General features: G+C 43.6%; 1 pseudogene; it reads left to right on the top strand.

Moving 5' to 3' along the window:
• The first annotated feature begins 7,125 nt into the window (after nucleotides 1–7,125).
• LOC112230581 lies at nucleotides 7,126–14,176 on the top strand (annotated as a pseudogene).
• Nucleotides 14,177–15,754: the final 1,578 nt, after the last annotated feature.

The raw sequence follows: 15,754 nt of genomic DNA, 5'->3' as shown, positions 1-15,754 counted from the left end.
TCTCTGTAATTTACGCAGTTGATCTTTCACTAGATCCTGACTAGTCTCCTTGCCGCTGAAAAACATCCCCACCACCATGCTACACCATGGATGGTGCCAGGTTGCCTCCAGATGTGACGTTTGGCATTCAGGCCAAATAATTCAATCTTGGTTTCATCAGACCATAGAATCTTGTTTCTCATGGTCTGAGAGTCCTTTAGGTGCCTTTTGGCAAACTCAAAGTGGGCTGTCATGTGCCTTTTACTCAGGAGTGGCTTCAGTCTGGCCACTCTACCATAAAGACCTGATTCTCCCCCGATTGCTCAGTTTGGCCGGGTGGCCAGCTCTAGGAAGAGTCTTGGTGGTTACAAATTTCTTGCATTTAAGAATGATTGAGGCCACTGTGTTCTTGGGGACCTTCAATGCTGCGGAAATGTTTTGGTACCCTTCCACAGATCTGTGCCTCAACACAATCCTGTCTTGGAGCTCTACGGACAGTTCCTTCGACCTCATGGCTTGATTTTTTTGCTCTGACATGCATTATCAACTATGGGATCTTATATAGACAGGTGTGTGCCTTTCCAAATCATGTCCAATCAATTGAATTTACCACAGGTGGACTCTCCAATCACGTTGAAGAAACATCTCAAGGATGATCAATGGAAACAGGGTGTACCTGAGGTCAATTTGAAGTCTCATAGAAAAGGATCTGAATACTTATGTAAATAAGGTATTTCTATGACCAAACCCATGTTCAGATGTAAGTGGTATATTTTCTTAAAACACTAAAATGATAACAATTGCAATGCCCCCTATCTTATGTTCAGAACCTTTGATTGTGTATTCATTGGGGTTTCATGCAACTTTCACCCCTACATCTGCACAACAACAAAAAATCGGAATGGTGACATTTGCGTGATCGGTTTTCTATCGCTCATTTGCACGTCACGGCAATAATATCATGTCACCGTGTGGGACTGTGGGTCAGTTAACCTTGTCGGAATGGGCGCCCTGATTCTAATTTGTGAGCTAGGCAGGCTACTGCCTGGGAAGGTCTCCCTAACAGAAGTACGAGATGGGGAGGGGGCGGGGGTAGGTTGACCTCCGGTCTCCCCACTGGAAGCCCGAGGTAGGGGGAGCGGGGGAATCTATCAAATAGCGCACCTCTAACTTTGTACAGTACTAATGCAATTAGTCAAATCAGTCACATTACGAAATGCTACCAAATAAATCACAATTCATTCATAATCCTGTGAAAATATAGTTTCACAGACATATTTTAGATTTTTTTTTCTGGTTTGTGTGAAATCATTAAGAATGAGGTGAATTGGTTTAGTCTTGACTCTTGGTTAACAGTGTTGGGGGATGGGTAATTGATTGATGCTCAGTGCCAAATCAACACAAATTTGTTTCTATTCGTCTTTGTTACTTCTTTTTGATATGAGTCTTACTTTTGTCTATATTTTTATATTTATATAGTTTTAAATGTTATGATTATTTATTTGTGTTGTTCCAAATGTCTGAATAAAAATTACAGTTAGTGCAGAATGGTACAGTTAGTGCAGAATGGTACAGTTAGTGCAGAATGGTACAGTTAGTGCAGAATGGTACAGTTAGTGCAGGGGGGTTCACCCAGGGAGCCATGAAAGTACCGCCACTGTCCCTGAGTAAAGTTCAGTGAAATGAAAGGTGGTATTTAATTTTTTTTTTTAAACCTTTAATAACAAATCTAATAATTTCAAAATGTTGATATAAATTTAGTAAAAACCAATCCTGATTTGTTTTAAACAAATCTAAAATCTTTCAAAAGTTGGCTCTGTCTCATCAGCGTAAAAATCAAAACAAACGTATTATTTTACTACTCAATCCAGCAATCACCTTTAATGACCTGACATTGTTCCACATAATGGAAACATACTATAATGTTAGACTACATGAACTTTCCTACTCAAATTAACTGGTGTTACTTCAACAATCAAACCAAGAATCAATAACCATCAGAATCTATTCTTACAATGTCTTACTCACTCACAACTTTCAATTTAACTCTCCTATTTCTTTTTCCCCCAGTGGGCAAAAATATAACCCCTCTCATTTCAACGTTTTTCCTTACCTCTATCGTAAGATTAAAACCCAACTTTATAACTTCCTCTTCTCTTTGCTCTCCACACTTATGAAATGTATCCTATTTCTTTAAAAATAACACGCGCAGCGCCAAAATTATGACATGCGTCAGTCAATCTATGAGAATGAAAAACATTTTGGTAATCACTTTCTATCGCCATTCTCTCCCCGCTATCATTCAGAATTTCTTTAACTTAGGTAACTGTCTTCTCTATTGATACAGTCATTTAAATATGACTCAATTCTCAATACATTATTCCAGCAGATAATTTAGTGAACAGACATCGTCTTGCATCAGAATTCACTTCGTTATTATTTTAAGTTGAATTAGTCTATCAATTTAACCTAAACAATCTATTGAAAACGTTCAATTTATCCCTTCTATGTACAATAAGTGCTTGTAATTTATAAATGGTTTACCCAATAAAATACCCTCAAATTAAAGCTGACTTTGTATATAATTTCAAATGAACAAAAGTTGATTCTCATCTTCAAACAGATCAGTCTTCTCTTTTCAGAAGTAGGCATTTGCTTTCCAAACCGTAGACCTACGTTTTTTTCTCGCAATTGTATTTGCATATGCCAGCAGCATACCACCCTTCAGTAGATCTAGCTGGTCTGTCATAATATAATAGAGACAGTAAATCTAGCTGGTCTGTCATAATATAATAGAGACATTAGATGTAGCTGGTCTGTCATAATATAATAGAGACAGTAGATTTAGCTGGTCTGTCATAATATAATAGAGACACAGAGACAGTAGATCTAGCTGTTCTGTCATAATATAATGGAGACAGTAGATCTTGCTGGTCTGTCATAATATAATAGAGCCAGTAGATCTAGCTGGTCTGTCAAAATACAATAGAGACAGTAGATCTAGCTGGTCTGTCATAATACAATATAGACAGTAGATCTAGCTGGTATGTCATAATATAATAGAGACAGTATATCCATCTGGTCTGTCATAATATAATAGAGACAGTAGATCTAGCTGGTCTGTCATAATATAATGGAGACAGTAGATCTAGCTTGTCTGTCATAATATAATAGAGACAGTAAATCTAGCTGGTCTGTCATAATATAAAAGAGACAGTAGATCTAGTACTCCGAGCATACGCTGACCAGCTGGCAAATGCTTCACTGACATGTTCAACCTGTTCCTGACTGAGTCTATAATAACAACATGTTCCAAGCAGACCACCATATTCCCTGTGCCCAAGATCACTAAGGTAACCTGCCTAAATGACAACCGAGCCGTAGCACTCACGTCTGTAGCCATGAAGTGCTTTGAAAGGCAGGTCATGGCTCACATCATCCCAGAAACCCTAGACCCACTTCAATTTGCATACCGCCCCAACAGATCCATAGATGATGCAATCTCTATTGCACTCCACACTACTCTTTCACACCTGGATAAAAGGAACATCTTCGTGAGAATGCTATTCATTGACTACAGCTCAGCATTCATCACCATAGTGACCTCAAAGCTCACCACTAAGATAAGGACCCTGTGACTAAACATTTCCCTCTGAAACTGGATCCTAGACTTCCTGATGGGCCATCCCCCAGGTGGTAAGGGTAGGTAACAACACATCTGCCACGCTGATCCTCAACATGGGTGCCCCTCAGGGGTGCGTGCTCAGTCTACTCCTCATGACTGCATGGCCAGGTTGAGAGCTTAAAGTTCCTTGGTGTCCACATCACCAACAAACTAACATGGTCCAATCACACCAAGACAGTTGTGAAGAGGGCACTACTATGCCTATTCCTATTCCCCCTCAGGAGACTAAAGATTTGGCATGGGTCCTCAGATCCTCAAAAGGTTCTACAGCTGCACCATCGAGAGCATCCTGACTGGTTGCATCACTGCTTGGTATGGCAACTGCTCAGCCTCCGACTTCAAGGCACTACAGAGGGTAATGCGTAAATTCCAGTATGTCACTGGGGCAAAGCTACCTGCCATCCAGGACCTCTACACCAGGCGGTGTCAGAGGAAGGCCCTAAAAATTGGCAAAGACTCCAGCCACTCTAGTCATAGACTCTTCTCTCTGCTACCGCATGGCAAGCAGTACCGGAGTGCCAAATCTAGGTCCAAAAAAAGTCTTAACAGCTTCTACCCCCAATCCATAAGACTTCTGAACAGCTAGTCAAATGGCTACACAGATACATATTACCTCAATTACCTTGACTAACCTGTACCCCCACACATTGACTCTGTGCCAGTACATTTAGCATATATTTTAGTTGTTAATCAAATGTATTTGGCGTCGATCAAATGGGTGGGCAGGCAAGATCTCATTCAGATTACAAAACATGGGTTGGAGCAAGCAGGCATTGGCAGGCAAGCCGAAGAAGGACGAGCAGGATACTATTCCCCATTGTTTCAGTTGATGACCAACTAGCTTTACAAGTTTGATCTAATATCTAATTATCTAATATTCCCTCATTAGATTTTCTCTCGCTCTGGCTAATATTCATTTTTGATCTTGTTGATGTGCATACGCAACTGAGGTAGAGATAGCCTACCTTTTCATGGTTGTTTGAGCAATAGGACTGTGAAGTTCAAAAATGTAAGAGGACTTCTGTGGTATTTACATATTTGCAGAAATCCATTCATGTGTATCTTGTGGCTTTTGGCAAATGTGTTCTAACGATCTAAAGCTCCTGCTACTTTCAATTTCTCTTTTCTCGTCCTCCTGGTTTTGACCCCTGCCTATCCTGACTCCAAGCCGCCTGCCTGACCACACTGCCTGTCCTGGACCCTGAGCCTGCCTGCCGTCCTATACCTTTGCTCCACCTCTGGATTACCGACCTCTACCTGCCTTGACCTGTCGTTTCCCTGCCCCTGTTACAATAAACATTGTTACTTCACACAGTCGGCACTTGGGTCTTACTTTGGTACCTGATATGTTCTCTGTAAGCATTCAAAAAGGGTGCACATGTAAGACTTTTTTGATCTATATAGCATGTTTTTTAAATAAAAATGTAATTTCTCTATAATAAAACAAACTATAAATAAGAGAATAGATGATAGTAATTGGTAAAAAAGGGTGTAGTTATTTTACAGAACACGTTTTTTCAGGGCTACAGGCGGAATGTGAATGAGGAAACAACTCTAGGCCATAATTGCCACACTGTACTTTCCTGGCAGTAATTTGTGAGTTTAAGGTCTAGATTCAATCTGTTCTGCCCTAACCTGCGATAACCAACAACTGCATAGCAGTGTCATAGATTTTATTTTGCAGATGTCAGAGGTGTATCTGCATTGGAGCTGTTAAATCAGCAAGTAGCCTTGCTACAAGTTCGAACTGGAATGTGTGTTGTAATCTACTCCTCATTGAGGCTGATATGAGTCCAGATTATTATTTCATTTTGTGACACCAATTTGACAGCTTCCACACGGTCACCTCCAACATCGCCTAAAAAAAACCCAATGAAACTGCTATTCAGTTGTCAGTTATTGCTGGTTAGCGGTACAACTGTTTGAATCTAGGCCTGTACTCAAAGGGGGCAACATGCAAAAATATTTAGGATCTCAATGTGGTTTCAGAGCATTTCGTATTATTATGTACATAAAACTGACACAACATTTTGTATGATATGTTCCATTTCGTATAGTATGTATTAATGTTCAGGGATAATGTAATTAGCATGCTGACTGCAGGAATGTCTACCAGAGTTGTTGCCTTGGAATTTAAGGTCATTTAGAGAATTTAGCACTATGTCCAACTGACCACAGAACCTCAGACCATATGTAACCACGCCAGTCCAGGACCTCCACATCTCCACAGCCCAGGAACTCCACATCTGTCTTTTTCACCTGCAAGATTGTCTGAGACCAGCCAACCTAACAGCTGATGAAACTGTGGGTTTGGACAACTGAAGAACTTCTGCACAAGCTGTGAATAATGCACGGCCCAATTCGCAAGTATCTAGACGCAGTTCCTGGAGACTGAAAATGTAAAAGTTCTTCCATGGTCTGCAGACTCACCAGACATGTCACCCATTGACCATGTTTTAGATACTATGGATTGACGGGTACAATAGCGTGTTCCACTTCCCGCGAATATCCATCAACTTCACACAGCCACTGAAGAGGAGTGGAACAACATTCCACAGGCCACAATCAACAGCATGATCAAATCTATGTGAAGGAGACGTGTTATGCTGCATGAGGCAAATGGTGGGCACACCAGATACATACTGGTTTTCTGATCCAGGGCAATACACTTGTGACCAAGAAATAGTAGTCCCAGTCATGTGAAACACAAAGATTAGGGCCTAATTAAAGTATTTCAATTGACTGATTTCCTTATATGAACTATAACTGTAAAATCCTTGAAATAGTTGGATTTACATTTTTGTTCAGTGTATGTAACAATACCAAATTGAACATATCATACTAATTTGAGTGACCCAGATTTATATTAACTATTTACATCTGGTCTATGAGACAAGTCTGAGTAACTAGTTCCAGAGCCTTTTTGATTTTTGCGAACTTATTCAACATTAAGGTTTGCCTTTACAAAACAAATGGTTTAGTTGATCATTCAAGTTCAGTTTCCTGAGACCTGCAACTTAAAATACTGTGTTGGCTTAAGATACATATTTCCCAGTATGCCTGTAAAGAAGTACCTCATTTTATTACATGTACTTGTCAAGGACTTGTTTACAATTCAAACGTACATTTGATGCATTTAACCAGATACAGCAAAACATCTGGCTATATTTTCATAATTAGTGAGATTTGTCTGACTTGTCTGACTCAGAAGAAGGTTTTGGTCAACTCAAAATGTGAATTGCATGCAACACTTTGCCCAAAAAGTTGGGTGAAGTAAAAAAAGTTGTGGAATAATTTTTTGTTAGGCCACCTTGAATGTTTTTACAGTGTAAACAACAATTAGCTTGCTGTCCAGCTAGATCTTAGAATCATACTGCTGAGGCATTCCCCCCCACAAATACACTACGATTGTGAGTGCTACATCTTCCTTCTCATTATGTCTGGAGACAGGTCTGATCACCATGGCAGCAAACATCATAGTCCATCAACAGGTGGCAGCACCTTCTATGTAAGCATGTCACTATAAGGTCTACACCGGTTGTATTCGTTGCATGTGACAAATAACATTTGATTTGAACACTGGCCACTGACTCCTTTCAGGATTTGAATTCCTGTGAGTATCCATGGGACGTCATATCCCATCTGCTCCTAAGCTCAAGGTATTCTGTCTTAAAATATCGGCACCACTTATAAGAGTTGTCTTGTTGTTGCTCTCTCTGTTGATGAGGTGTTTCTGTGTGCAGGTTGCTATGGTTTCTGGTGCTGTCCTTGCTTTGCCTGCTCCACCACGGGAGTGTTTGGAGAGAGTACCTGTCTGCCATTAGTGGACATCATTGGCCCTGCTTGCATGCTTGCCTTTGGGGTGCCCATCATTGTGCCACCCGCAAGTCTGTCCATGCGGGTTGCTGTACGCCACAAATATGGCATTCAGGTGTAATGTTTCCCATTACAAATAGACATTACATGAAAGTTGTTCTTGCAGATACACATTTTGTGATAGGAGTATTATGTGTGTTCTGTTTACGTGTGTGTGATAGTGTTAAACAAGTGTGTCTGTGTAGGTCCACAGGGAAGCCTCTTTGAGGACATCTTGGTGTCCTGCTTCTATGCCTGTTGCTTGTGGTGTCAGATGGCCAGGGAGATCAACAAGCACAAGAAGGGCTGCACTTTCACAACCACCCAGCCTGTGGCCATCCATCTGCAGCCTCCAACCATGACCAACTCAAACGTGTCCTACACAACCAATCAACAGAGCTATGTCATAACTGATCCACAGTTCCCCAACCAACAGACCTATGTCATAACCGATCCACCAGTCCCCCAACCAACAGAGCTACATCATGACCGGCCTACAGTCCCCCAAATCAAATCAAATCAAATGTTATTTGTCACATACACATGGTTAGCAGATGTTAATGCGAGTGTAGCGAAATGCTTGTGTTTCTAGTTCCGACAATGCAGTAATAACGAACAAGTAATCTAACTAACAATTCCAAAAAACTACTGTCTTATACACAGTGTAAGGGGATAAAGAATATGTACATAAGGATATATGAATGAGTGATGGTACAGAGCAGCATAGGCAAGATACAGTAGATGATATCGAGTACAGTATATACATATGAGATGAGTATGTAAACAAAGTGGCATAGTTAAAGTGGCTAGTGATACATGTATTACATAAGGATGCAGTCGATGATATAGAGTACAGTATATACAGTGCCTTGCGAAAGTATTCGGCCCCCTTGAACTTTGCGACCTTTTGCCACATTTCAGGCTTTAAACATAAAGATATAAAACTGTATTTTTTTGTGAAGAATCAACAACAAGTGGGACACAATCATGAAGTGGAACGACATTTATTGGATATTTCAAACTTTTTTAACAAATCAAAAACTGAAAAATTGGGCGTGCAAAATTATTCAGCCCCTTTACTTTCAGTGCAGCAAACTCTCTCCAGAAGTTCAGTGAGGATCTCTGAATGATCCAATGTTGACCTAAATGACTAATGATGATAAATACAATCCACCTGTGTGTAATCAAGTCTCCGTATAAATGCACCTGCACTGTGATAGTCTCAGAGGTCCGTTAAAAGCGCAGAGAGCATCATGAAGAACAAGGAACACACCAGGCAGGTCCGAGATACTGTTGTGAAGAAGTTTAAAGCCAGATTTGGATACAAAAAGATTTCCCAAGCTTTAAACATCCCAAGGAGCACTGTGCAAGCGATAATATTGAAATGGAAGGAGTATCAGACCACTGCAAATCTACCAAGACCTGGCCGTCCCTCTAAACTTTCAGCTCATACAAGGAGAAGACTGATCAGAGATGCAGCCAAGAGGCCCATGATCACTCTGGATGAACTGCAGAGATCTACAGCTGAGGTGGGAGACTCTGTACATAGGACAACAATCAGTCGTATATTGCACAAATCTGGCCTTTATGGAAGAGTGGCAAGAAGAAAGCCATTTCTTAAAGATATCCATAAAAAGTGTCGTTTAAAGTTTGCCACAAGCCACCTGGGAGACATACCAAACATGTGGAAGAAGGTGCTCTGGTCAGATGAAACCAAAATTGAACTTTTTGGCAACAATGCAAAACGTTATGTTTGGCGTAAAAGCAACACAGCTCATCACCCTGAACACACCATCCCCACTGTCAAACATGGTGGTGGCAGCATCATGGTTTGGGCCTGCTTTTCTTCAGCAGGGACAGGGAAGATGGTTCAAATTGATGGGAAGATGGATGGAGCCAAATACAGGACCATTCTGGAAGAAAACCTGATGGAGTCTGCAAAAGACCTGAGACTGGGACGGAGATTTGTCTTCCAACAAGACAATGATCCAAAACATAAAGCAAAATCTACAATGGAATGGTTCAAAAATAAACATATCCAGGTGTTAGAATGGCCAAGTCAAAGTCCAGACCTGAATCCAATCGAGAATCTGTGGAAAGAACTGAAAACTGCTGTTCACAAATGCTCTCCATCCAACCTTACTGAGCTCGAGCTGTTTTGCAAGGAGGAATGGGAAAAAATGTCAGTCTCTCGATATGCAAAACTGATAAAGACATACCCCATGCGACTTACAGCTGTAATCGCAGCAAAAGGTGGCGCTACAAAGTATTAACTTAAGGGGGCTGAATAATTTTGCATGCCCAATTTTTCAGTGTTTGATTTGTTAAAAAAGTTTGAAATATCCAATAAATGTCGTTCCACTTCATGACTGTGTCCCACTTGTTGTTGATTCTTCACAAAAAAATACAGTTTTATATCTTTATGTTTGAAGCCTGAAATGTGGCAAAAGGTCGCAAAGTTCAAGGGGGCCGAATACTTTCGCAAGGCACTGTACGTATGCATATGAGATGAATAATGTAGGGTAAGTAACATTATATAAGGTAGCATTGTTTAAAGTGGCAAGTGATATATTTACATTTCCCATCAATTCCCATTATTAAAGTGGCTGGAGTTGAGTCAGTGTGTTGGCAGCAGCCACTCAATGTTAGTGGTGGCTGTTTAACCGTCTGATGGCCTTGAGATAGAAGCTGTTTTTCAGTCTCTCGGTCCCAGCTTTGATGCACCTGTACTGACCTCGCCTTCTGGATGATAGCGGGGTGAACAGGCAGTGGCTCGGGTGGTTGATGTCCTTGATGATCTTTATGGCCTTCCTGTAACATCGAGTGGTGTAGGTGTCCTGGAGGGCAGGTAGTTTGCCCCCGGCGATGCGTTGTGCAGACCTCACTACCCTCTGGAAAGCCTTACGGTTGTGGGCGGAGCAGTTGCCGTACCAGGCGGTGATACAGCCCGCCAGGATGCTCTCGATTGTGCATCTGTAGAAGTTTGTGAGTGCTTTTGGTGACAAGCTGAATTACTTCAGCCTCCTGAGGTTGAAGAGGCGCTGCTGCGCCTTCTTCACGATGCTGTCTGTGTGGGTGGACCAATTCAGTTTGTCTGTGATGTGTATGCCGAGGAACTTAAAACTTGCTACCCTCTCCACTACTGTTCCATCGATGTGGATAGGGGGGTGTTCCCTCTGCTGTTTCCTGAAGTCCACAATCATCTCCTTAGTTTTGTTGACGTTGAGTGTGAGGTTATTTTCCTGAAACCACACTCCGAGGGCCCTCACCTCCTCCCTGTAGGCCGTCTCGTCGTTGTTGGTAATCAAGCCTACCACTGTTGTGTCGTCCGCAAACTTGATGATTGAGTTGGAGGCGTGCGTGGCCACGCAGTCGTGGGTGAACAGGGAGTACAGGAGAGGGCTCAGAACGCACCCTTGTGGGTCCCCAGTGTTGAGGATCAGCGGGGTGGAGATGTTGCCTACCCTCACCACCTGGGGGCGGCCCGTCAGGAAGTCCAGTACCCAGTTGCACAGGGCGGGGTCGAGACCCAGGGTCTCGAGCTGAATGACGAGCTTGGAGGGTACTATGGTGTTGAATGCCGAGCTGTAGTCGATGAACAGCATTCTCACATAGGTATTCCTCTTGTCCAGATGGGTTAGGGCAGTGTGCAGTGTGGTTGAGATTGCATCGTCTGTGGACCTATTTGGGCGGTAAGCAAATTGGAGTGGGTCTAGGGTGTCAGGTAGGGTGGAGGTGATATGGTCCTTGACTAGTCTCTCAAAGCACTTCATGATGACGGAAGTGAGTGCTACGGGCGGTAGTCGTTTAGCTCAGTTACCTTAGCTTTCTTGGGAACAGGAACAATGGTGGCCCTCTTGAAGCATGTGGGAACAGCAGACTGGTATAGGGATTGATTGAATATGTCCGTAAACACACCGGCCAGCTGGTCTGCGCATGCTCTGAGGGCGCGGCTGGGGATGCCGTCTGGGCCTGCAGCCTTGCGAGGGTTAACACGTTTAAATGTCTTACTCAACTCGGCTGCAGTGAAGGAGAGTCCGCATGTTTTCGTTGCAGGCCGTGTCAGTGGCACTGTATTGCCCTCAAAGCGGGCAAAAAAGTTATTTAGTCTGCCTGGGAGCAAGACATCCTGGTCCGTGACTGGGCTGGATTTCTTCTTGTAGTCCGTGATTGACTGTAGACCCTGCCACATGCCTCTTGTGTCTGAGCTGTTGAATTGAGATTCTACTTTGTCTCTGTGCTGACGCTTAGCTTGTTTGATAGCCTTGCGGAGGGAATAGCTGCACTGTTTGTATTCGGTCATGTTACCAGTCACCTTGCCCTGATTAAAAGCAGTGGTTCGCGCTTTCAGTTTCACGCGAATGCTGCCATCAATCCACGGTTTCTGGTTAGGGAATGTTTTAATCGTTGCTATGGGAACGACATCTTCAACACACGTTCTAATGAACTCGCACACCGAATCAGCGTATTCGTCAATATTGTTATCTGACGCAATACGAAACATATCCCAGTCCACGTGATGGAAGCAGTCTTGGAGTGTGGAGTCAGCTTGGTCGGACCAGCGTTGGACAGACCTCAGCGTGGGAGCCTCTTGTTTTAGTTTCTGTCTGTAGGCAGGGATCAACAAAATGGAGTCGTGGTCAGCTTTTCCGAAAGGAGGGCGGGGCAAGGCCTTATATGCGTCGCGGAAGTTAGAGTAACAATGATCCAAGGTTTTTCCACCCCTGGTTGCGCAATCGATATCCTGATAAAATTTAGGGAGTCTTGTTTTCAGATTAGCCTTGTTAAAATCCCCAGCTACAATGAATGCAGCCTCCGGATAAATGGATTTGCAAAGAGTCAAATAAAGTTCGTTCAGAGCCATCGATGTGTCTGCTTGGGGGGGGATATATACGGCTGTGATTATAATCGAAGAGAATTCTCTTGGTAGATAATGCGGCCTACATTTGATTGTGAGGAATTCTAAATCAGGTGAACAGAAGGATTTGAGTTCCTGTATGTTTCTTTCGTCACACCATGTCTCGTTAGCCATAAGGCATACGCCCCCGCCCCTCTTCTTACCAGAAAGATGTTTGTTTCTGTCGGCGCGATGCGTGGAGAAACCCGCTGGCTGCACCGCCTCGGATAGCGTCTCTCCAGTGAGCCATGTTTCCGTGAAGCAAAGAACGTTACAGTCTCTGATGTCCCTCTGGAATGCTACCCTTGCTCGGATTTCATCAACCTTGCTGTCAAGAGACTGGACATTGGCGAGAAGAATGCTAGGAAGTGGTGCACGATGTGCCCGTCTCTGGAGTCTGACCAGAAGACCGCCTCATTTCCCTCTTTTTCGGAGTCGTTTTTTTGGGTCGCCGCATAGGATCCATTCTGTTGTCCCGGTTGAAAGGCAGAACACAGGATCCGCGTCGCGAAAAACATATTCTTGGTCGTACTGATGGTGAGTTGACGCTGATCTTATATTCAGTAGTTCTTCTCGACTGTATGTAATGAAACCTAAGATGACCTGGGGTACTAATGTAAGAAATAACACGTAAAAAAACAAAACACTGCATAGTTGTCTAGGAACGCGAAGCGAGGCGGCCATCTCTGTCGGCGCCGGAAGTAGAAGAGCTACGTCATCTACGTCAACCAACAGAGCTACGTCATCATCTCTTCAGTAGGTCTTATGATTGAGTGTAGTCTGGCCCGGGGGTGTGAAGGTGAACGGAAAGGCACTGGAGCAGCGAACCGCCCATGCTGTCTCTGCTTGGCTGGTTCCCATCTCTCCACTGGGATTCTCTGCCTCTAACCCTATTACAGAGGCTGAGTCACTGGCTTACTGGTGCTCTTCCATGCCATCCCTAGGAGTGGTGCATCACTTGAGTGGGTTGAGTCACTGATGTGATCTTCCTGTCTGGGTTGGCGCCCCCCTCGGGTTCGTGCCGTGGGGGAGATCTTTGTGGGCTATACTCGGCCTTGTTTCAGGGTAGTTGAAAATATCCCTCTCGTGGTGTGGGGGCTGTGCTTTGGTAAAGTGGGTCGGGTTATATCTTGCCTGGTTGGTCATGTCTCCCAACCCCCGTCTCAGCCTCCAGTATTTTGCTGCCCTAGTTTATGTGTCAGGGGGCTAGGGTCAGTCTGTTATATCTGGAGTGTTTCTTCTGTCTTATCCAGTGTCCTGTGTGATTTTAAGTATGATCCCTCTAATTCTCTCTGTCTCTCTCGGAGGACCTGAGCCCTAGGACCATGCCTCAGGACTACCTGGTCTGATGACTCATTACTGTCCCCAGTCCACCTGGTCGTGCTGCTGCTCCAGTTTCAACTGTTCTGCCTGCGGCTATCGAACCCTGACCTGTTCACCAGACATGCTACCTTGACCCGGACCTGCCGTTTTTGACTCTCTCTCTGAATGATCGACTATAAAAAGCCAACTGACATTTACTCCTGAGTTGCTGACCTGGGCTTTCTAAATAAATCTAATTGATTGATTAATGACCGGCCCACCAGTCCTCCAACCAACAGAGCTAAGTCATGAACAGCCCACAGTCCTCCAACATGGCTGAGATGCCCCCTGGGATGATGGCAGGGCCCCCTGAGATGGCCAGAGGGGGTCATATGAAGATGGCATTTGACAAAAAATGAATTAGATTGATGAAAATGTGTTTTTATATGGTTTATAGTCTGAGGTTTATTTGATGGTAATGTCCACTGCTCATTGTCTTGACATGTAATAAAGTAATTTATATTGAGTTTCTCTTCTATTGGACTGTTACTTATTTTATAAGGTTAACCAAACATCTTGGTCTGTTAGAATTTACATGAATATTTGTCATTGAGTAAGAATGACAAATACGTTTACATAAACATTGAAGCAGGAATTGTTAAGTACTTTGCAAAACCTTGCATGAGTGAAAGTGTCCTTTTAAATCAAATTAGCTGGGGAGAAAGGGCTCACATTCAGAGAGGGATCTAGGGTTTTGCCAGTTTATAGGGGCTATTTCCCAATGAGAGATTAGACTGTAGTTCTATTGGGAGAACATTTTAGTAATTTAGCAGACGCTCTGATCCAGAGCGACTTACAGTTAGAACATTCATCTTAACATAGCTAGGTGGGACAACCACATATCACAGGTATAGTAAGTACAATTTTCCTAAATAAAATACTTATCGGCAAAGTCAGAGGTAGAAAGGGGGGATTTGGTCAGGGTGAGGGGGATTTATGAGGGGGATTTATTTAAAGATACTCTTTGAAGATGTAAGGTTTCAAGTGCTTTCGGAAGATGGGCAGGGAATATGTACTAGCTTCAGGGGGAAGCTGGTTCCACCATTGGGGTGTCAAGACAGAGAAGTGCTTGGACTGGGCTGAGCGCAAGCTGCCAAGAGGGCCAAGAGACCAGAGGTAGTAGAATGGAGTGGCAAATAGTCTTGCTCTTCTGTAGGCAAGCACCATGGTCTTGTAGTGGATGTATGCTTCAACTGGAAGTCAGTGGAGTGGGCAGAGAAGTGGGGTGACATGGGAGAACATGGGAAGGTTGAAAACTAGGCAGGCTGCAGCATAAGTTGCAGGGGTTTGATGGAACAAGCGAGGAAGCCAGTCAATGCCAAGTAGCAGTAGTCCAGACGGGAGAAGATAAGAGCCTGGATTAGGAACTGCGCCACTTGTTAGCGTCTTACTCTACAGATGTTGTAGAGCATGAACCTGCAGGACAGTGTCACTGCTTTGATGTTTGCAGAGAATGACAGGGTGTTGTCCAGGGTCACGCCAAGGTTCTTTGGAAGGCAACATTGTGGAATTGTCAACCATGATGGAGATGTTTTTGAGTGGCCAGGCATTCCCTGGGAGGAAGAGCAGTTCCGTCTTGTCGAGGTTGAGCTTGAGATGGTGGGCAGACATCCAAGCAGAGATATCTGCCAGGCACACAGAGATGCCTGTTGCCACCTGGGTGTCAGAAGGAGGGGGGGGAGTAGTGAATGGCGTCCACATAGCAATGATAGGAGACCATATGAGGATATGACGGAGCTGAGTGACCTGGTGTATAGAGAGAAGAGAGCAAAGAACCGAGCTCTAGGGGACACCAGTAGTGAGAGTTCGTGGTGCAGACACAGATCCTCTCCACATCACCTGGTAGGAGTTACCTGCAGAGTCTGAGACACACAGCCCTGAAAGAGTGGAGAGGAAGATTTCATGATTCCCGGTGTTGAAGGCATTGGATAGATCTAGGAGGATTAGAAGAAAGGAGAGACAGTCAGCTTTGGCAG

This window comes from Oncorhynchus tshawytscha, linkage group LG33 (genome assembly GCF_018296145.1).
Source record: "Oncorhynchus tshawytscha isolate Ot180627B linkage group LG33, Otsh_v2.0, whole genome shotgun sequence".
Taxonomy (NCBI): Eukaryota; Metazoa; Chordata; class Actinopteri; order Salmoniformes; family Salmonidae; genus Oncorhynchus; species Oncorhynchus tshawytscha.
Note: the sequence above shows the minus strand (reverse complement) of the source record. Positions and strands in the feature narration are given on the sequence as shown.